Source organism: Pelodiscus sinensis, chromosome 12 (assembly GCF_049634645.1).
Source record: "Pelodiscus sinensis isolate JC-2024 chromosome 12, ASM4963464v1, whole genome shotgun sequence".
In the NCBI taxonomy this organism is placed as follows: domain Eukaryota; kingdom Metazoa; phylum Chordata; order Testudines; family Trionychidae; genus Pelodiscus; species Pelodiscus sinensis.
The window spans coordinates 6884324-6908044 of NC_134722.1; the positions used below are offsets into that span (position 1 = coordinate 6884324).

The following is a 23721-nucleotide window of genomic DNA, read 5'->3' on the forward strand; positions in this document are numbered from 1 at the left end:
ACTAAAGCCCCAGGTCCTGACCCCAGCCACTGAGTCTGAAACTGAAGTCTGAGCCATGCAGCTTTGTACAGGCCTCTGTGCCCTAGGGCCCCAGGCAGTTGCCCTGCTTGCTACCCCTTCACACCAGCCCTGGCTTGTATATGCAGAAAACCAGTTATTATGGCACCGGTGGGCTATGGAGTTTTTATAGCATGTATGGGGGGCTCGCAGAAATCAAACTGGGTGAGAACCCCTGCTCTAGCGAATGGCAATGGGCATCTGAGCTAGGTGCTTCCATGTGACTGATTTCCTCTGGGGAAGGAGAAAGGCGAGAGATGCTGGAGGATAGGAGGACAAGATGTAGTGGGCTCTTCCCATCTGTCCCACCCGTGTTTCTGCTTTCCGATGGCAGAGCTACACTGAGTTTGGCCTGGTGCATGGAAGACCTAATCCTGAAGACCTTGCTCGGTTTTTGCCCCAACTTCAAAAGGACTTGAACATTTGCCCCTCCCGGAGGTGTGTTTGAACCTACGCCATGTCTCCCGTGCCGCACAATGATTTAGCTCATCTTTTTTTGAAAATGTGCTTGGCTGAAGTTCCACGAGCTCCATTCTGTCTTCTCTGCCCGCCTCTAACTAGAGAGGCAGGGGATGATAAACCAACCCACTGTCCTATCCCTTCTTCCAAGCTATGCAGTGCTTAAAAGGGAAGTCACCATGTTAACACCTCTGCCACAACCTATGAGCTCCAATAGTACATGCAGGAGATTATTAACCAGATCAGAGTTCACTCAAGTGAGCGCTGAGAAATTACATTTGCCTGTCAGTATCACATTAAAGCATAACACAGACTCTCATTTTCCCACTGCTTCGGCTCAGAGGGTGTTTCACTCCCCGCTGAGAAACATGAAGGTCAGGGCCTTTAGGTTTCCAGATCTGCCCTTGTACACCATAGGGAAATTTGACAACAGCCTTATTATTTATGTATCCAGCCAGGGCTGCCTAATGAAACCCAGAGATTATTATGGACATGAATTGGGGTAAGAGAGAGGAGACCTGTTGCACGGTTCATATAAACACAGTGACTATTCGTGGAAGGATGTTTCTAAGGCTGGACTTTAGTGCCAGAGTTGACAACCAGGCTTCAAGCTGAATAACATGTCTGCAAGTAGTTTCAGTGGCTTCATTGGGCTGCTCAGATCTGTGGATAAGGGTTGTAGCTCTTCAGATTTTATCTGGATTTCCTTCCAGATCTGACAGCTTTGGTGCCAGACGGAGGATAAATTTAGAGGCAATGGAAAAACACAATTCTACATCTTAAACACAGAAAAAGGGGGTGGCTTTGTAGGCTAGCTCAAGAGAAGCCATTGTTGAAGGAGACAAAATGACAGTAGGAAATTTTAGACAGGTTGCAAAGAGAAAAAAGAGATTTAGCGCGTTGAGTAAAAAGTGTTCTGCATTTTTTGCACCCAGCACTAATTATTCTTGGAGGATTGCAAAAGAGATTGTGATATAGTTGTTCAGAGTACATTGTTGATCATTCCAAAAACCTTGGTCCAGAGCACACAGATGGGCTCAACTGCAGTCTCTACCCCAAAATGCCCTGACCCGTAACTTTGTAAAAAGGTGCTATGGGTCTATTCTGGGTTTAAAAGGGGAAAGACATTTTTCTTGGCAAGGAAATGCCTCCTATGTAGACTCATCACAAACCAGGAACATGTAGGAAAACTGTGACTCAGTGCATTTTACTCTTGGCATTTAAGGGTCTGAAAAATGAGTGCAGCTTCCTTTGGCAGGAGCCTGAAGAAGTGACCTTTAAGGAGATTCTGTTTACTCCAGCCACAGGCTTAGAAGCATTGCGTGATCGCTGCAAATCTCTGTTCTCTGCCTTGGCTCTGACCCCACAGCCTATCATCCAAACTTGCAGCAGTTAACAAATGATAGACAAGGATTGAGCGAGAGAGAGAGAGAGAGAGCGAGAGAGAGAAGATACTTTGAAAATACTGGTCTAAGATAAATTGCACTGCTTCTGAACAGATGAGATTTGGATAGACAGCTTGTGCTCAGCAATAGAGCTATTTGCAAGGTGCAATGCACGACTTTCTGATTGCTGTCTTAGGCTGCACAACTTTAGGAAATTGCAAACAGAAGAAGAAATTTAGTGCGCTGAGTAAAAATGTTCTGCATTTTTGCCCCCTAGTACTAATTATTCTTGCAGGATTGAGAAGAGACCATGATCTGATCATTCAGAACACACTGCTTACTTAGTCTGGGGCACACAGATGGGACCAAAGAGTTGTCAGATCTAGAAGGAAATCCAGAAAAAAATCCACAGAATTGGGTGCACTCCAGTTTATAGCTTCTGGAGACGTGTGCCAAAAATGCAGATTCAGAGGGCTTTTAGCACTAATCAAGAATCTCATCCCTGAATCACCCTGCTTCTGGTGAAAATAAATTTCCATCTGACAGCTCCACTGAATCAGAGTACCTACCCCAGGAGAGAACTTGATACAACAGAAATTTGGTCATTGTGCTGAATGAGAGCAAAATCAAACTGATTTACGATGGAGATTATTCCACAGAGTCCACCACTGTGGAATTTAGCTCATTTTACATGGTTTACATTAGACTCCTTTAGCATTTCTAACGAAAGGGACTTCTGCATCATGTCCCGACCCAGCACCATGCTACAAAGAAAACCAACCCAGTTGGCTAAGTGTCTGGTGTTCCCAGTCCAGGCTCAGCTGGAAAATCTAGACAATGAAATGCAACTTGCAATGGATTTTGAAATCTCACAACCTGTACTGAATGTGTGCCATTCCAAGTGTGTCCATCATTGTGGTATCTAGCGGCCAGTGTAGTTTGGGCCAAGGTAAGCCCTGTTTCCACTGGGAGAGAATTTCCAAAGCCTGCCACCAAAAGTCTCTTGCCTGTGGTTCTCACATCTCTGTGGGTCAATTACTTATCACTTAACCCTAAATTACCCCTCGTTTTTGTTTTCTATCCCATAATTTTCTAATTCTTTTGGGTACTGCCCATCCACCCCCATCAGACTTAAATCTTACAATGAACCGTACCGTATATGAGGCCAAATTCTGTGCCAGCTTTTACTCCTCACGCAACATCACTGAAGGCTGGCCATATATCTGTGTGGGATATAGACCCCCTTGGGCTTTATTTGTCATTTATAAGGAAATAAGAGGATCTGTTTTTCCTGATATGGGCTAAAGAGGACTCTTCCTAAACAATGCTGAAAGGGTTCCCATTACAAAAAATTCCTAGTGAATGGAGATTTAAATTTAGATCTGGCCTTCTGACGCTGCTTCACTGCCATTGCTTAAGGCACCAATTGTTTACAGTACGGTTTTGTTAACAATTACAGATCCATGATGCATGCTTAAAAGATGAATGCTATTAATGTCCAACAATTTTGCTACTTCTTTCCCTTTTCCCAATTCCCTTATATGATATTCAATGCCTTCCTCTTTGGTGGGAGTGTGGGGACAAACAATCTGTTTTAAAGTATGCAAACTTCCTTTCCCTGGTGAATCGAGCCTGGTTACCTTGCCATGGAAATTTGGGATGGTTTCCGGAAATTAGCAGGAAAAATATTGAAATAACTTTTTTTTTACTCTAGGATCTTATTCTGGCAAGTGTACCTATGTATAGTGTGTGTGCACACACGTACGCATGAATCCACCCAATGATTGTTTAATATTAAGAAAGGACAGAAATAACACATGCACATCTCTCTCTTTGGACCAAACCCTTGTGTCTTCCACAGCCATGAATGCAGGGAGCCCAGATGGAGGTTTCTGTAGAAAGATGAGATTCAAGAAGGGCCGCGCTTTTTTCTTATCCAGCTACACCCACCCAAAGCAGGGAGCTCAGCCTTCATGAAAATATAAATTTTAGTAGGGACTAAGCGGCAGATTTTTAAAGTCACTAGAGGAATCTCAGTCCCCCATCTCCCACTAAAACTTTTGTGCCTTTGAAAAATTTCCCCTTGACTGATAGAATGCTGATGAAATATAAGATGAGTATATCAAATTTTACAGCAATCAATTTTCTATCTGTTTCCAAGGCTACTCCCAACCTCATAATATTTATTATTTTGTATTAATTTTGTTACAATTAAACACAGATGGAGTTGGAAGAGTGGCGATGAGGCATCTTGTTTTCCAACAAAATTGGGCTGTTTCAAGGCATTTCCCAGGGTTCTTGTCCCTTTCACGAAGAAAAAAAAAAGAGGAGGTTGCCTAGTCCTAATTCTTTACTAGCTCAGTTTTTAAACATTAAACTGCTAGTTGAATTGCTCTGCTTGCAATTACACGATGAGGTTTTGAATACAATATAGTTAGTCAGATAAAGTATAAAACAACTTTCATTAATTTCCTGTTATGTTATTTGCCGAGTGTCGAGAGCTCTGCACAGAATGTACAGCAGTGGTCCCCAACCTATAGAGGCTCCCGGGCGCCCGGGGGCGGGGCCACTCATGCGCCGGGCGCCTGGGGGGTGGGGCCACTCATGCGCCGGGCGTCCTGGGGCACGCCAGGGGCGGGGATGCCCTTGCACACGGCGCCGGCATGTGCCCCAGGGCCGGGGCCGCCCGAGCGCCTTGTGCCGTGGGCCCAGGGCCGGCGCCGCTGCCCGAGCCGCACGCCTGGGTCCGGCACCGGCGCCGCGCGCCCGCATGTGCCCCGGGGCTGGGGCCGCCCGAGCGCTGCGCACCAGGCGCCGGCGCCTCCCGTGCACCACGCGCAGGGGGCGGGGCCGGCCCAGGTTGTCGGTGGGTGCACACAAATGCCCCGGCGGGCGCCATGGCATCTGCGGGCACCGCGTTGGGGACCACTGATGTAAAGTATGAAGTAGTCCCTGTACTGAGGTACTTCATGTATCATTGCACCTGGACCTACAGTTCCTTTCAGGAAGGACTAAGCAGAGTTTCTTTCCTTTCAGTTGTGCACTACACTTTTAACTCTTTTCTTACTGTGCTCGCTGCCAGGCAGTTTCTCATAAGAAAGGCAATATTGTGGGGTTGTTGAAGGAGGGACTTATGAATCAGTGCTCCTGCCTTAAACACCAGGTTCCATAACCACTTGTTCTGTGACCCAGGACAACTCAAAAAACCTCCAAATCTCACTTTAATGATCTGTCGAGGAGCAAGCAATAGTACATGGTCCTTTTAAGTTCACTTTCAAGTGACTAACAAAACCATTTGTGGAAGCGAATTTCAAAGATACATACTTGAGGAGTCATGAAAACCAAATATGAAACGTGTGTGTGGAAGTACTTCAAGTATGTATGCTTGAAATGCATGGGTGCTCATTTAGTCAGGGAGCAAACCATGCAACTTATCAGACAATCACTCGCAAGCAACACCGCTCTGATTTTGCATATTGATGATTAAGGCATGAGAAACTAATCTGTAAAGCAATTTCTAATAAATTTAGAGAAATTCTGACTTCATTTTGGATACTCCAGGAGCACAGCAAGGCTAAATCCACTGAGTACCTGAATTGTGGTGACCTACTCGATTAATTCTCATTTTGGGGATTAATTATTTAAGGCCAGTTTCTCTAAATGCTGCTTAACTTTAACCACATGAAAGGTCCAGCTCAAGTCATTGAGACTACTCATGTGCTTAGCAATTGCCTGATCTGGGTCTTGTTTGCAAAAATGCGCCGAGGGCTTCTGATGAAAAGTGTTCATTGACAAGTATCTTGATTAGCAATAATAATAATTAACATGTAATCCATACTGATAATGTTGGAGATACCTCGCTATACCAAGATCTGTACGCAAGGAAGGTAGCAGCTCATAGATTATAGTGGACAAAAAGTGCTGCCAAATCTTTAACACTGACAGTCTTTGCTTGAGAAGAGCTCAAAAATGCATTTCGGTTGGAGCATAAGAAGTGAAAGACAAAAGTTATGTTACGTCTGATGTTTCTGTTGCTGTTGCATGAAATACTTTGAGCCTCAGACGCTAGGGCTCCTCCTGATCTTGAATCTAATCATTCTGTCCCGCCAAAATGTTAATCCCTGGAGACTTGGAGCTGCCTACAGTAATAAATGAGGCATCATTTGGAAAATAATAAAATTTGGACAGAATTTTCTTTGGCTCAGTTCAACTCCTTATATTCCAAATATGTACAAACCACTCATGGAAGATTAATACATTAAAACAGGAAACTAAATTCCTGCATCTCTATTAACAGGCAACTTGGATTTATTTTGTTTCCTTCACTTCTGTATCCTAAAATCTATAATTATTATACATTCTGCAGTTTGAGCCATGGCAATTGTTTGCCTAAAAGTGCGTGAGTGTTTGGAGCCAAATCTTAAATGTGTGCATGACAGCATATCTAATTTGCACTTTTAATTGTCCTAACTGCTTTCTGCTAACATTTTCGGCAGAACTGGGAATTTATGTGCCCTATTGTCTTAATTGCCCATACAATAATTATGGCATGTAAAAATTAGTCCTGTATTTTTTGAATACTTTTGTGCACCTAAATGGCTTAAAAATCTATGCTATAGGATCCAAATATTAATTATTAACTGGATATGAAACTTAAGAAGACACAGACAGTACTTCTGTAATATATCTCCTAATCCCTCCTTTGCTTCTGTGGTGTATGAAAAGCAAACAACATCTTTTCCTGCAAATAGTGTGTTATATTATACAACCTATCCATCCTAGTACTGCAAACTTTCAGTTTTAATTATTTCAACTGTGACTAAAGTCTGTTGCATACAAAGGAAGTATTTCCATTGATTTCAATGGTTTTTTAATCAGTCCCTTATTTAGCTTTTATTGGTAAATTAATTCTAGGAGCTGAACAAAAAAGGACAGCATAATTTGTTTGCCTTTAATTTACCAATAATGAGATTTATGAATTATATTATGTGAACTAGTGTATAATTCAAATATACTTTATCACAGAGTCCGGGTTAAAAATTGCCTTTTAAATTCAATATGACATGACATTTACTTTCTGATTGTTTATGAAGCATTCAAGGCTAAGTAGTCACACCCAGAGAATGCTCAAGATCTATGCAATGAACCCACTCAGAATGAGAAATTTGCAGATTTTGCCCTTATTCCGAGGGATTTGCTGCATATGAAAAAAAGGTTTAATTGTAACATGGATCCTCTATATAACATTTAGTATTAGCATTAATGTTACACATACCCTATGGCAAAGAATTAACTACAGCCTCTTCCCGACTTACGAACCGGTTACGGACCAAGCAATTCATAACTGCGAATGGTCGTAAGTTGACCATTCGCAACTCGGGGACCAGCTGTAGTTAAGCCATGTGATATCACAGACTTCAAGTGTCCCTGTAGAGTATTAACCCTAGTAGGATAGCAAAGATAATTGGATCTTAGGAGGGAAATTTACACAAGATTAAAACATATAGATGGGTGAAATACTAGTAACACACACATTTTCTAGCTTATGAAATATACCACTGCCCTTCTGCTCTCTAGATGTCTCACTACAGGTTGAACCTCTCTAGTCTGGCATTCTCTGATCCAGCAACATCCATGGTCCAGCATGATTTTAGTAAGCTGGATGCCCACTTATTGTGGGTGTGGCCAAATTTCCTGCAGTTCCATAAAGTTTGCTTACAGCCACCAGTCCTGGCTCTCAGTGTTCTGTGCTGTTATTTAGCTCTAATGTAACCCGAAATGTTTTCTGAGAGCCCAGTAAGCAGTGGAAGTGTTGGCAATGCTGCTAGACAATATTGACCTCCCGTGGTTCGGCAAATTCTCTGGTTCAGCACCAGTCTGGTCCCGAGGGTGCTGGACTAGAGAAGTTCAACCTGAAGAATTTAAGACATAGTTGTAAACTAAATCTTAACAGCTCATTTGGAGGAAATTAGAGATGAATATAGGGGCTCCGAGGTGATTTTACTTTTGCTTTTAATTTGCAGAGGGACTTCTTCTGAAAGAGAAATGTGTTCTGAGAAACAAGGGGGTCTCTGTAATCTACAAATCTGAACGATCTCTCTAAAGACAGGTAAGCAGTGTTATTCCTATTTTATAAATGGAGAAACTGAAGTCAAAGAGAAGCTAAGTGATTTCCCAAGGTGAACTCCAGAGCTGAATCAATGATGGGAGCGGGAACAGTTTTCAGATATCACATGTCCGATCTGTGGGACTATGATGTTGATAGACTAGTTCTTATATAATGCTCTTCATCAGCCACTGACCTGAATTCTAAATTTTCCTTGTTATTCAAGTTATGTTTACACAACCTGGTTTGTATGTCCCTCAAGACTTTAATAAATTCAGGTTTCCCTGTACTTGGAATAAAAAACCCCAACAACTATAGAACAGAATAGATATTTCATTATTGGCTTCTGTCATGTTGACTAGCTTTCATTTGTACAGATCTTTTGCCGACAAAATTCAAGACAGCTTCCTGACCCTGGGAGCTCCTAATTCTAGATGGAACATTAGATCTGAGCTGAATTTTGAGTAGCACATTTGGATTGAGTCCAAACTCATTCCTTTCAGATGAAGACAGTCACTCGTTCAGAAAAAAATGGATGTCCTTTTCTTCTACTAGACATTCCTCTAAACTGATGATATTCATGATCCCTTTTTACTTTTTTATTGAGGGTACATCTAGACTGAAGGCTTCTTTAGGAAGAAGCTTTTCCGGAAGAGATCTTCTGAAAAAACGTTTTCCAAAAGAGAGCATTCACATTGCCAAAGCGCATAAAAAGTGATCTGCTTTTTCGAAAGATAGCGTCCACCCTGAATGAATGCCATAGAATCATAGAATACTAGGACTGGAAGGGACTTCAAGAGGTCATCAAGTCTAGTCCCCTACCCTCATGGCAGGACCCAGTACTGTCTAGACCATCGTTGGACTATCTTGCATTTAAGCTGTGATTAGTATGGAGGGAGTGGTCACCAGAGCACCTGTGCTTTTTCCTCTTTCCTCTTCTTTCGAAAGAACTCCCTCTTCCCCGTCTACACACACCTTTTTCTGAAAGAGCTCTTTTGGGCTGTGTCTAGACTGCAGGGTTTTTTCGAAAAAAGTAGCCTTTTTTCTAAAACACTTCACCTGTGTCTAGACTACAGCCGCGTTCTTTTGAAATTAAATCGAAAGAATGTGGCTTTTCTTTCGACAGCGGTACTCCTCATTTCACGAGGAATAACACCTTTTTTCAAAAGTGCTCTTTCGAAAAAAGGCGCTGTGTAATGCAAACTGTGCTTTTTCAAAAGAGAGCATCCAGACTGCCTGGGTGCTCTCTTTCAAAAAAGTGGCTTGCTTTTTCGAAAGTACTGGTTGCAGTCTAGATGCTCTTTTTCGAAAGTATCTTTCGAAAAAGCCTCTTTCGAAAGAGGCTTGCAGTCTAGACGTAGCCTTGGAAAAAGGCTTCTTCCTTGTAGAAAGAGGTTTACCAATGTTGGAAAAACCCCTCTGTTCTTTCATGTTTTTTTTCTGAAAGAACACGATTGCAATGTGGACGTAATTTAAATTTTTTCAGAAAAACAGCTGTTTTTCTGAAAAAAAAACCGCTGTAGTGTAGACATAGCCTGAGGTCAGGGCATGGCCTATCCAGTGTGCCAGCACAGGGTATAGGTGGGTAAAGGTTCCAACTCTCAGCTAGGGATGTGAAGGGGTAACCGATAGACTTTTCAATGGAATCTTCTACAGTTAAACCTATACAAGCCCCTACTGCGGAGGAGAGTGTCTTATTTTGAGCAGCTCCAGCAAATGTTATGTGGTGGGTGGAATCCTACTTCTATTGATGTCAATGGAAGTTTTGCCATTGATATAGAATCCTAGGGCTGAATGAGACCTCAGGAGGTCATCAAGTCCAGGCCCCTACCCAAAGCAGGACCAATCTCAACAAATCATTGGAGCCAATATTTCACTCTTTGTCTCCCTACCCTAATCTGGGTGGTTATACCCTGCACACCTTGCTTTTGTCAATGTTTCAAATGCCAAATGTATCTATCTGTTATTCAACACTTACTAATTGCATCCAGTGGCTGGAAGCTGTTCCTTTAAAGCTCAGGCTTTTAATAATAAACTAGTAATATTCATGTAGGTCTTAAGTTTTCAGCTCCCAACTGTGATTAAAATGTCTGAGTGATGAAGGAATCTTTGAAAATCTGGAGGCTCAGTTTGGATGCTGTTGAATCAACCAAGACCTTATCTAAACTTCTTTGGAAACTTACAAAAGCATATTTCTTATCCTTTCTCAGTCTGTAATTCTGAAAGAACAGGTTTTTTCCACCCCTCTTACTTTCCTGCTACTTTTGATACTCTCAGCTGAAACCAGCAGAGAAAAAAAAATGAAAAAAAAGAAGCAAAACAAGTTAACCAAAGTCTTCCAAACCTCAAAAAGCCTTTGGGATCAAGTTCTGGTAAAGATACAGGTTGATGTTTTTATTTGATCTGCGCAGGTTTTTCTCATCTGGAGAAGAGAGGGTTCAAATGAAAACACCAAGCTTTTTGAATATGAAATGTTTGGCAAACTCCAGACATCAGAACATCTGTTTAAATCTGATTTAAGTTGAGATTTCTCTTCCCCCCAAAGCATCTGGCATTGCTTTCTTGCTTATCTGTTTGATTCCAATTACAACACCATCTCGTCTGTGGTTTCACTCTTCGTTATGAAATCATGTTTTATTTTTAAAACCCAATAATGGTGGAACCAATCTAATTAAATGTTGAAACCAAAATACCACAGAGAGACTTCCCCCCCCTCTTTTACCAATGAATGGGAGATTAGAAGTCAGATTATTATGAAATTTGATGCACTAGTGATTTAAAGAGGAGTATCAGTTTGTTGGGTGTATTAATTGGTTTCAGTTACTGTAGGCTAAAAAGCAGAGCTCTGTGTAATGCCTTTATCTTTTTATCTCCAGCTCTTAACCTAAAGAAAATCTTGCAGCTCATATAACTAGCAAGCACACAAACTATTGACTAACATAACTCACTTTGCAAGCTGTAGTAAAATCAGGACCTATTCTCATCCATTCCAACAGAGAGCAGTAGTGCACATACAGTACATGTGGCCCAGTACAAAGAGCAGCAAGAGTGCAAAGGCAACTTCCCTTACGCCAATTGATTAACAATGACCAATCATGGCCAATTTAAAAACAGAGATGCCAGGAACATTAGTTAGCAAGGAACGGGTAGGATTCCTCAAACCTTTGGGCCATTTCTCTTCATGGTCAAATGACTTCAGTGAAGACTGAATTACATCAGTGCAAATGAAGGAATTTTCAATTTCTTCATCCTGTATGCTCAAAACCAAGCCGAAAGCCATGCAAAATATCTACAAGAACATTTACAAAAGTGTATGACTCAGGGCACGTCTACACTATGGGGAAGATTGGCGCTGCCACAGTCAATCTTCTGGGGCTTGATTTAGCAGGTCTATACTAGACTCGTTAAATTGAACGCAGAGGGCATCCCCGTCAGTGCCTCACAAGGAGTAAGGGAAGCTGATGGGAGAGTTTGCTCCTGTCAGCCTCCCGCTGGGTGGACGGCATGGAAACGTGATGTAAGATACGTTGACTCCAGCTACATACTTGACATAGCTGTAGTTATGTATCTTACTTCGACTTTCTGATGTAGTGTAGACCAGGCCTTAGTGGGTCCCTACTCCTGAAGTAATGTGGCACAGATTCCAATGAACAGAAACTGAGATCTTAGCTACAGTGTAAACCAAAGAGACTTTTATTCTGAGGGAGAAGTTCTGTAATTGTAACAGTGAGACAAAATTACTAATGAAACCAATAGGAGTTTTGCCTGAGAAAGGAATGCAGAATTGAGCCTTTTCTTTGGGTGAGCTTGCATGTATGAAAATATTTATACACCCACACACATATCCATGGTCATCCTTTAAAAATCTGTTGGTTACAAAACAATGTTACCTCAGTGTTGCATAGACATTCCCTACAGTTAAGTATAGGCAACATAGCAAAAACAGAGGGAACCATATTTATTTATCTAAGGCGAACCAGCAAGTCATTAAGGATGACCGCAGTGCGTGCATGTATGTTTGTGTGAGTGCATGTATACACACAACACGTAAAAACAGCTAACATTTTTGGTTACCTCTGAACCTCATAAAAAGTTATTACAAGTAAGCAACTGAAAAGAACAAGATGTTATTACAACCAAAGTAAAACAGTGTTCCAAACCCAATCTTGAAGAGAGTAGCGGTACATCGCTAATAGCTGGATCTAATTAATACATAGCTAGGAGGACACAATCACTAGGAAATGGGATAAATAGCCTTCAGATGGACATCTATAAATTAGAGCCAGCAGCTTTAGCAGTAATGTTCACCAACTTCCTTTGAAGACGGTCTGCATTTTCCAACCAAGTGAGTGGGCTGCAGACTTCTCCGAGTTTCACTTTTAAGACATCTTTTGTGGTTTTAAATCTTGTACCTTTTGATACCGGCTTTTTTTTTTCAAGCCTCAGAGAGAATAGCACATTATTAATTGTACTCTCATTTGCTCAATCTCTCTCATCTCTGTACATATATATAATATTATGGAAAGGAGGGCGATCTAATGTGTGGGTGTCACAGGTCACCCCGCCTTGGGGGGGAAGGGGTCCCCCTTTTCTCGGTGTACCCCGTTACGGCTCACCCCGGCCGCACTATTGCTCGCCCTGGTGGCGGGGTGGGGGGGTCCGGGCCCACCCTCTCTCCGGACCCCGACCCAGGGCCCTAACACCAGGAACTCAATGCTCCTGGTGGTAGCAGGTGGGGTCTTGCCCCTAAACTCGCCTGCTCTTGGGTTTCACGGCCCGCCCTGGATTGCTGCCAACCCCGCCCTGGGTCGCTGCCAACCCCGCCAGCGGGTCTAGCCCACATCCCACCTCTACCTCCTTCCCGGGATCCCTCGCGCTTCGGCGGTGTCTCTCTCCCCCCGTGCTGTTCCCCCTCCCTGTGGCGCTTCCCCTCCCTTTGTACCTCCCGCGGCCTCTGCCGGCCCTGGCGCACTTCCGGGTGCCCCGCCCCCCCCGGCGTCATGCTGCCGACGTCAGCGGGCATCCCGGTCGCACCTGGATGACGGCTGGACTCTCAGCAGGCCTTCAGCTCCAGCTCCCCCGGCTAGCATCCTCCGCCCCGTTATCAGCGCCCGCGTCTCCTGGCAGGACGGAGTGGCGGGGTTGCCTCACCCCGTCACAGTGGGCATGTAGTAATTAAGCCTCAAAAATACCAGAACTTCCCCTGCTACAGCTGAGCTAGGGAGAAATGCCCTGCAGCAGTTCTTAGCTCAGGCTGGTTTGACCCTATGACTACTTAGAGGATAGGCTGCAGTATCCTCCAAAGAACTTTCTGGCAGTTGGGTAGCACTGTGGCAATACATCCAGGGATGACTTATCCATTAGGCACAGTAGGCACAGTGCCTAGGGCCCACGATACTTTTAGGGGCCCACGAAAATGTTTTAATTTCTTTTAAAATCAGAAGAAAAAAATGAACTTTTAGGGTTGAAGAAAATGTTTTGATTTTTTTCTCACATCAGAAAAAAATGAAACTTTTAGGGCCCATGAAAATCTATTAAATTTTGCCTACAACAAAAAAAAGTATTTAAAGTTATATCAAAAATAATTTTTAATATTGATATTATTATGGTGGGAGGGGCCCATGAAGGCAAAAGTGCCTAGGGCCCACGAAAGTCATAATGAGGCCCTGACTACATCCCCTGTCCCAGAAAAAGTAATAGAGTTGAGCGAGGCATCTCCCCATGCCTGGAGAATCCCCAGGAAGCTGTTAGAATCCTCTCAAAAGTTTCTTTTCACCACCAGCTTGGTGCGAGGATCTGTGCAGTGGAAGATCTGTCCTGTAATGAGCAAGGAGTGTGTGTGTGATATCATGCTCACAAGATGCATACATTAGAATGTTTCAGGAGTCATTGGCATTTCCATCAACAGTCCTAGAGCACTGCCAAGTTAGAATCACGCTCTGATAACTGGACAATCATAGCAATCCGTCAGAGGTAGGACACGGAGCAAAATAAATAGACAGCTAATCTCTCCCCCACGCCCTCCTAACCCGCCTGCTCATTTTAGTTCAGAAAGCAAGGATTTTCCACATGTCCTTTCAGTGTGAAGCAGTTCAAACCCTGCATTTTGGGATGAAGCATCCAATTTTGCTACAAGTTATAAAAATAATCTTTTATCTTTACATGACAGAAATATTTACTCAGGAAGGGTTTATGTACAGTAGGAGGTCAGCGCTCCCACTGTTTTGCCTGGAGATTTGAGCCAGCTCTTCATTTTATTTTTGACAGTTCTTTATCATGTGCGTGTGCGTATCAATAAATCATAGTTGAGCTGATTTACCGTAGTCGCAGTATGAACAATAAAACACAGCTACCCCCAGCTGGGAAGGGTGTTTCTCTTATGAGGGCTCGCTCACAGTTGAGTCTGATACTTGATGGTCCGACAAGGACCTGTTTCCACAAACAAACAACCTTCCACAAACAAACAACCGGGAAGGGTTGTTCTCTTTCAAAAACAAACATCAACCGTGTGCCTTCTGTCCCCGCCTCAGGAGCTATTTTATGCTCCGAGTAGCAATCTGTCTATGGGAAGTTCCCATTACACATGCACGCTTTCCAAAGCGATTCCTGAAATAAAGCAGAGGAATGGCATGAGATGGGATGCTGTACAGACTAAGTCGGCTACCCCCTGAAGCTTCTAAGTACTAGTGCAGGAGTGGGGACCCTAAGGCCCTGGGGCCGCCAGCTTCCCTGGATCTGACCCCCGAGGCTTAAGGCTCCCCCCTCTCAGCATTGGGGAGCCCATTCTGACACTCCAGCCCCCTCACTGCCCCACTGCAGGGTTGGAGCACACACAATCTACTAGCCTGGGCCCCCTTAGGCTCTGGTGTGTGAAGGGAATGTGGGGCGTGTCTGTCTGCTCCTCCACCACGTCAATCAGGGTTTGTTTGGTTGTTTTTGCTTCTCACTGGTGTGCAGCCCTGACTGATTTTCCTGTGGGTCAGTGGCCTCAGACTCAAAAAAGGTTCCTCACCCCTGTACTGGAGGAGTCATTTTTTGATGCTTCTCCCTTTCCCCATTCCAGAGCTGGGAGGTGTTAATACCTCATTTCACGCCTCTCCAAACAGTGCACCAAAACACGTCAGCTTGAACCAACCCCTGGTTTAGCGCCGTGATGCCAGGAGTCTAAACAAAATGTATTATCTTGTGAAGAGGCAACTCAAGAGTATGGACCTCTGTTGAGACAGGGCCACGTTCCTTTAACATTTGCTCCATGACATTTTTCTTGATAGGAGCTGAAGCTGGGAGACCAAAAAGTTTAGCTTAACCCCCTGTCAATCAATCAAGCAAGCAAGCAAGCAAACAAGCAAACAAACAAAACCGCTATCCAAGTTTAACACTGATAAATTGGGGTGAATGTGCTCTTTAATTATTACTAATATTGCTGTTGTAACATTTGTTGTTGTAGGAGTTAGGGATGTAAAAGAGTAGTTGATTAGTTGACTACTCGCATTTCCATCCCCTCTTTGCTGCTTCTATGTCACTGCCTCATATAGAGGCAGAAAGGCGTGAGGGAAGGAGGAGCTGGTACTGGAGGGAACTAGTTTAAAAGCTGGTTCCCCCCCAGCCCTGTCTCCATGGTGCCGCTTCCTCCCCCCATGCTCAGACTAGGTGTGGGGGGAAGCCAGAGGAGGCTGCTCCATCAGCAGCCCTGTCCGCAGGGGGTCCCAGCTCCCTGCTGAGACCCCATGTGGACAGGGGCTGCTGGGCCCAGCGCAAGCTGGGACTGAACACGCCCAGCTCAGTCCCAGCTACCCATGTTGCGGCTCCGCAGTCTAACTGCAGAAGTAGCCAGGCTGCTTGTACATTTAAACTGCAGAGCTGCAGTGGGCGTAGCTCCTTCTGAGCACCTAGTCTGAGCACCAATTTGTATTGACACATGATTATCCAATTGCCCACCTCTTAACATCCTTAGAGGAGTATCTGTGAATGAGGGAATTAAAGAAAACATGACTGAAGTATTGTTTTCTTTGTCTTTTACTGTATGTTGTACAGCCGGTCCCTGAGTTGCAAATGGTCGACTTATGACCATTCGCAGTTACGACCAAAACTGTCGTAAATGGCGGACCCCAAGTTACGAACGCGATCCGCGCTTATAAACAGCGCGATCACGTGTAACTCAACGTATAACATCCGACTTACGAACAAACCGAGTTACGACCAATTGCTTGGTCCGTAACTGGTTTGTAAGTTGGAGAGAGGCTGTACTTTATATAGAGATTTAACATCATATATCCAAGATCTTGGGAGGGATTTTTAATAATGAATAAATAATGTATCAAATGTCCTTTGTTCCTAAGGAATTCTGATTTCTTAGATCTTTGGGGGGGTTTACTTTTCTTCTTCATCACCATCACAGTTTATTATTTGCATGTGAAGAAGTCTACCTTGCAAAGACTAGGATCAAGAGATACCACCCAGAACACTCTGTCTCCTGGGTCATTGTGAGAGAGCTGCAAATCACTTCCCTTCCAAGAGGACAGCTTGTCAGATAGAGTTCAGGCAGAAAGGGAATGTCGCGTTCAGATGTTTTAGTAGAAAATGCCCCTTCTGTAACCTAGTATACTGTGACAAATGCGAAGAGGTTAAGGGACAAGAGGGTGTGTGAGACAGACAGACTTACACATGCCAGTTGGCAGATTCCATTAATAATGAAAAGCTTTTCCTAGTCTGGTGTTTTCTAGTCATTGCGCTATGGATTTTTGCAAAGCCAGGTCAGACAATGTTGCAAGTTCGTTTCTGCTATTCCTTTAAGGGATTTGATGGCATATATAACTCTTGTTCGTGATAGGGGACATTTACCCAAGTAATCCCCCTGAAGTCACATGGACTATTTGCCAGAGTTGTTGACTTGAGTCCCACGACTTGAACTCGAGTCCGATTTAAGTCGCTTAGGTGACTCGACTTGAGACTCGACTCGGGTTCACTGTTTGTGACTTGAGACTCGATACTTTCTAATTCTGTTAAAATTAGGAAGTGAAAAAATTGTCCGAAAATGGTGAAAAAATTGTCCGAAAATGCCGATATTGATGGCTTGTACAAAAGTGACTTGACATTTTTGAAATTAAGACTTGAGACTCAACTTGGGACTTGACTTGAAAGTGACTTTAGGGACTCGAGACTCGGCTTGAAACTTGAACTCTAGTGACTTGAGACTCGACTTGGACTTGACAATGACAACTTGAAGACAACATTGCTATTTGCATACGTAAGTAAGGATTGTGTAGTCAGTTCCTAAATACCTTGCTTGGGTGTTAACTTGGGTGGATTGTTAGTTCTTATTATCAGAAACTTTGTTTCATAGCTTCCTATGTGCAATGGTCAGAAAGGGCCGTTATGATCATCTAGTTTGACTTCCTATATAAAATAGACTAGAGAACTTCCCCAAAATAATTCCTACAGCAGGTCTTTTAGAACAACCTCCAGTTTTTATTTTAAAATTGTCTGGGAAGAAGAATCCACCATGACCCTTGGTCAATTGTTCCAATGCTTAGTCATTCTCGCCATTTGAAATGAACACCTTATTTCCAGCCTGAATTTGTATAGCTTTAGCTTCCAGCCATTGGGTCATGTTAGACCTTTCTCTGCTAGATTGAAGAGCTGATTATTAAATATTTGATTCCCACTTTGTCCATTATGGACTGTAACCAAGTTACTCCTTAATCTTCTCTTTGTTAAGCTAAATAGGTTGAGTGCTTTCAGTCTAACACAATAACACAGGTTTTCTAATCCTTTAATCATTCTTGTGGCTCTTCTCTGAACCCTCTCCAGTATATCAACAGCCTTCTTAAATTGTGGGGGTGTTAAATACAGGGGTAAAATATCTTCTCTGGTCTCCTCTTTGAGAGCCCCCTGTTTATGCATCCTAGGGTTGCATTCACGCTTTTCACATTTTACCATCTTCTCATGTTGCAAAAGGATAGGGATGTGTATTTATGTATGCTGGGTTGTAGGAGTCTGTCTACTCAAGGTCCTTTCCAGTTCTAGAATTCTGTTCTGTGGAGCTAAAGGTTCCAACCTCTGCTGATGTCCCATGCAGAGGGTCACTATAATGTCACATGATACAATTTCTGTTGTTTTTTTAAACTAGGAACTTATACGCAAAAACCTGTGTTAAAATAACACCATGAAGTCAAGCACTCGGCACATCCTTTCTCTTCCAGCAATCCCCTGTCTTATTCATTACACACCTTCCAACTTCTGGAACAAAGGAAGCAGGAGGCCTACAGAAAACACTCTTCTTTATTCTGCGTTCCAAATTCACCTCCAGAGCAGGCCCATCATGTGCACTGAACGAGGTAGGGGAAAAATGCTATGTGATCATGTAACGAAAGACTATCATAATGAAGATGCATGAAGGGCCAAATGAAGGTGGCACCTGCAACCTCAACTCTGGCATTTACTGTCTGCTGAAACTTGACTTAGTTACTGTAATGCACTTGAACCTCTTCAACATGGCAACCATGGGAAACAGGGTTTTACCAGGCCGGGGAGGAAATGACGGGGTTGGTGGTAGGGCGCTTTACCTGCAGCTGCTCCTGGGCATTGCCCGCTGCTGCTATGGGAAAGGCAGGAAATACGCTGCTGTTCCCCCAGCTGGGGAAGGGCAGAAGTACACAGAACCACTTCCACCTCTGCCTGCCACGATCCATCCCAAATTAGGGACACCAGGACAACAGAGGTTATAGTGTAATGTTATTTTAATGTATTTTTGTGTGTTCTATTTTGATATATTACACACTAGCTATATAAATGTTATCATTTTATATATGCATGTATAATTTTACATGAATGTGCATGTATTATGCGTACTATTATCATTCTTATATGATGTTTATAAAGGTTGCAAATCCCAACTAAAGAGCAGCACCCTTGACCATTCATTGTTACGGACACTCAGCCACCAGACTTCCAGGGCATCTGGAAAGAACCCATCATATAACAATGATTACTTGCGCCTTGTCAAAATGAAACAAGACCAGTCCTGAAAAAAACAAATACAAATACCAAAGAGGAAGGGGCAGTACGTTTGAATAGGTTTGTAACCTGCCATCTGAGTTAATACAAACCCTTTACTCCTACTCCTCCAAGAATGAGTTAGCTTGAGCACTTATGATTATATTTGATAACATTTAAGTAATATCACAGAATAGCTCTCTGAGGGGTTGCCATGTTGTCTGCAAGGACAACCAGGAGGTACCTTAAAGATTTATTTGGGCATAAGCTTTTGTGGGTAAAATCCACTTTGTCAGTTGCATGGATTTCCTCTAGGATTTCCACTCTATGCATCTGACAAAGCAGTTTTTACCCTCGAAAGCTTATGCCCCAATAAATCTGTTAGTCTTTAAGGTGTCACAGGCCTCCTCATTGTTTTATAAAATATCTCTTCCTTAACTGGACCCTTTTTCCAGGTCTAATTTGTTACTAACTGACAAAACTCGGAATCTTCTTGGTATCAAAGTGGAAACCGACATTTTTATGCTTAAAGCTAAACAAAAAAGGCATTTGGTGTGCAGAGCCCTAGGGGAGCTCTAGCCATGGAGCAGGGACCTGCCGGCTGGAGACTGGTAGTGTCAGGTTATTGTACAAACATTACCTTTGCAAATCCCTGATGTGGTGAGCAAGTTAAGCAGTGGAGACAGTTTGCCCAGTAGTTTGACCTCTCACCTCTGCTTTACTAAATAGACCTAATTACTGCGTTTGTCTGTCATTCGAGCAACAAATGATTCCATTGAGGTCATCCAAGGAAAGCCAGATTTCTTAGCTACCCTCTCATGAGAACTCTGTTAATTTTATTCTGCAAAGGAAGGACGTATGTGAAATTTTGCAGGGAGATTCTATTACAATCTTATGTTTCCTGGTAAGGAGTGGGTCAGAGGCACTAGTAGCAAGGACACCAGCAAGTTAGGAAAGTATAGTAAATGTTGTTATCTCACAATCCGCTTTGTGATTAATATATCGTATGGGTTATTCATAATGGATTGCATTTATTCATATAGACAGGGCTAGCCCAAGTCTAAGCACAAGGACCTGTAGAATAAAACACTACCCCCTCCCAAATCGAAACAAAAAAACCCAGAGTTTAGTTGTTTTTCTTGGGCTTTGCTATTTCAAACTTTGTGAAAATTCCAAAAAGGTTGATCACTTCTGCAGTTGTTCAGAACACAAACGTAGGTACAAAGCACTGTTTTTTAAAATATTCCTCCCAACTTCCATACTTCATAATTGTGAGTCCAGGAGCGACCCTAGACGAGCTGCCGGCAACTGGTGCCGTAGGCGAAATGCGCCATCGGCGCATGATCGGCGCCCCCGCCTCCAAAGCCCTCAACGGCCATTTATCTTGGTACTCTAGACGATCGCCTAGTTCGCCTGTATTGACGGGCCGCCACTGGGTGAGTCACAATTCTTGGAGTGTTTGGTCAAGCACCAGTCCAGCCAACTGGGAACTTCCCACCTACTTCTGTTTTCTCTCCATATCACACATCCCTCTTCCCATTCCCTCGTTCAAGTCACTGCTAACCCAGTATAGTTCCTTCAGCTTGTAGAGCAGGAGCAGGAGTGGGGAACCCTTTTTGTGTTGGGGGCCTCCAACCCACAGAAGAATCAGTCAGAGGCCACACACAAGTGAGACACACTGACATGGCCCCCAGCGGAGATGCAGAAAGACTCTCCCCACATTCCCCTCACACACCAGAGCCTAGAGTTTGTCTGCAACAGCCCTGTGGGGGGATACAGCCCTGTGGGGGGGCTAGAACACCAGAATGGGCTCCCCAATGCTGGGATGGGAGGCCACATCAAAGCAAGCCAGGGGACCACATCTGGTCCCCGGGCATTAGGTTCTTCACCCCCTGTTGTAGAGATAAGCGCATCTTCAGCTTCATCCCTTCCAAATTGTTGCAGATATCTCTGCAGGATTTCTTCCATTAGAAGGGCACAGTGACAAACCTTCTCTCAAATGGGGTGATTGCACTGTTTCCCCATTTTACAATGGACCCAGTCTCCAGAGGATTTCCAAACCCACCATATCCAGCAAGAATAGCTATTTTTGCAGAAAGTTGCCCTTTTAGACCCAATCATGTAAATGCTCAACTCCTGGGACTCCTATCGAAGTCAATTACAGTTGCACTTGCAAGATCAACCTTTTTTTTCTTGGGTGTTGAAAGATGTTGTTTTGATCTGAAAATTGTTTGAAGCTATAGAACAAGATCCCATTTTGTTCCTATGATTTGAATACTAGCAATGCTGAGCTCATGCTGTGTTTATTGCCATCAGTGAATGGCTTGGAGTATTTGATTTGCTATATTCTAGAGTGTTTGACTGATTGAACACATTTTTTATCAGTCTCTTGAGTTCCATTCCTGTTCTCTTAGGTCTGCCCAAGCTGAACAATTCATTATTGTTATAATTATTAATCATTCTTTATGACTAATAATTGTCTACACTACAGAGTTTTCTCAGAAAAAACGACCATTTTTCTGACAAAACTTGAGGAACGTCCACCCTGCAATCTCAGTCTTCCGCAAGAAAATTGAAAGAACAAATGGGTTTTCCGACATTGATAATCCTCGTTCTACGAGGAAGAAGCCTTTTTGTGAAAAAGCTCTTTTGCAAAAAGGCGTGTGTGGACGGGGAAGAGGGAGTTCTTTCAAAGAAGAGGAAAGAGGAAAAAGCACAGGTGCTGTGGTGGCCACTCTGTCCATAGCAATCACAGCTTAAATGTGAGAGAGCGTCCATTCAGTCTGCATGCTCTCTTTCAAAAAAGCAGATCCTTTTTTTGATGCACTTTTCAGTGCGGACGCTTTCATTTGGAAGAAGGTTTTTCGGAAGATCTCTTCTGAAAAAAGCTTCTTCCGAAAGAAGCCTGCAGTCTAGACGTAGCCCAGGAGAGCTTGTGATTTCCTTTTCCTTTCCTTTTATGTCTTTGGCAACTGTTTTCCTAAGGCGGGGGAGACCTCTTCACTTCATATTCATCTTCCTTGATGGCTGAGAGTAGAAGACAGTCCCGACCTCCAGTGAACATGGAGAGAGGAGAGTGTTGTTCTGCGGTAATTCTTTGGTGTGTTTTCTCAAGGAGGGAATCATTCTGTTTTAGTACCACCTCACATTTCACACTTCATTAAAAAATTATGGATGAGATTTAAAAAAAAAAAAAGATTGCCTGGAGCGAAGTTCCTAAATCCATTTTTAAGCACCTACATAATTGGCCTACTTTTCAAAAGTGTTGGGCAACCACCAGATGCCACTGAAAGCAGTGGGAGAACTGAGATTTTGTGGTGAGCACATGATGCTGACTCATACCAGCCATCGCAGAGCTCTCATTTTCAAAGTTTTGGATCCCAGACCAGAGAACTCATACAGCTTGGTGTAATACTTGTGTGTGTTCAAATGCAAGATAATTTTCAGTGTGAACTCTCAATCCCAAAATGGAAATAAGGTTTGTACAAAACACTTCAAATCAAACCCGTTTGGCAGAGTTTTCAACCCAACTCTATTGGAACATGGTTCATTCCCCAAAGTGCTTGGAAAATTTCATGCCATGAGGGAAAATGCTGTGGAGCTCCTATTGATATTAATCGGAATAGTGAAGCAATGGACAATCTAGGTTAGTGAGAGGGTCGCATGAGTGGCCCTTCTTCATCTCAAAGGGCCACAAGATTGTCATAACCAAGACAGTCTCCCAGGTTAAGGTAATCTTGCTAACTGTGCTTGTGTACCTAGAACTTAAGGAGTGTACCAGTTGAACCGTAGCAGCGCTATGATTGGATTCAGAGGGAGCGCATGGCTCTCTCAATATTTTGTGCAACAGCTCACATCATGGATCCTTGCTTTATGTGTGTGTCACGTTAGTAATGTCAGTAGGAAAAAAACCTGAGGATGGAAACCAGCGGTGTCGGGCAACAGCAAACAAAATGTCTCACAGGCCACACATAGAACTCCGATGGACAGGTTGTCCACCACTGGAATAGTATGTGTGAACAAAAGGCAGCCAGAAGACCACAGAGCACACTACACTGCACAGTTATTTTGGAATTAGCTATTCCGGAATAGTTATTCCGAAATAGCTTATTTAGAAATAGCACGTCTATACTGCAGGGAAACCTCAAAATTAGTCTGAGGCAGGCTTCCCTAATGTAAACGTGCTATCTCGATTTAGAGTTCCAGGAGGAATAACTTAGAATGGCCCTGGTGAGGGGCTATTTCGAAATAGCAGAAGCGGAGCATCTACACACGCCTTATTTTGAAATAGCTATTTTGGAATAGGCATTATTCTTTGTAGAATGAGGTTTACAGAAACCGGAGTGAGCTGTCCGTTGTTTCGAAATAATTTTGAAATAGTGGAATTGCTGTGTAGACGCTCTCATAGTTATTTTGGAATAATGACTGTTATTCTGAAATAACTTTGCTGTGTAGACACACCCTCTGTGACCTAATAACAATACCTAGCCTTTATATAGTGCTTTTCATCAGTAGATCTTATAGAACATCACTGATAGACTAGTCAAGGTAGACTGGAACTCTACCAAATGAAATCCTTCAAGGAGGATGTTGATAGAATGGGGAGGAGTCAGAGAAGAGTCACGAGAATGAATAAAGGTTTATGTACCATGATATAAAGACGGACTCTAGATGCTCAATCTTAGCTTAACAAAGAGAAGGTTACGGGGTGATCTGAGA

General features: G+C 43.2%; 1 long non-coding RNA gene across 4 annotated transcripts in view; it reads left to right on the forward strand.

Annotated features, from left to right (window-relative positions):
• LOC102455610 (uncharacterized) overlaps positions 1 to 23721 on the forward strand; it is a 145443-nt gene that overhangs the window by 114721 nt on the left and 7001 nt on the right. For 2 of the 4 annotated variants that reach the window (XR_003086983.2, XR_012906638.1), the window contains exons 4-6: positions 7925 to 8010; positions 18210 to 18344; positions 21988 to 22102. This is a non-coding gene — a long non-coding RNA (uncharacterized LOC102455610). The remainder of the gene's footprint in view (positions 1 to 7924; positions 8011 to 18209; positions 18345 to 21987; positions 22103 to 23721) is intronic. The other 2 variants (XR_003086982.2, XR_012906639.1) reach the window with 1 other exon arrangement.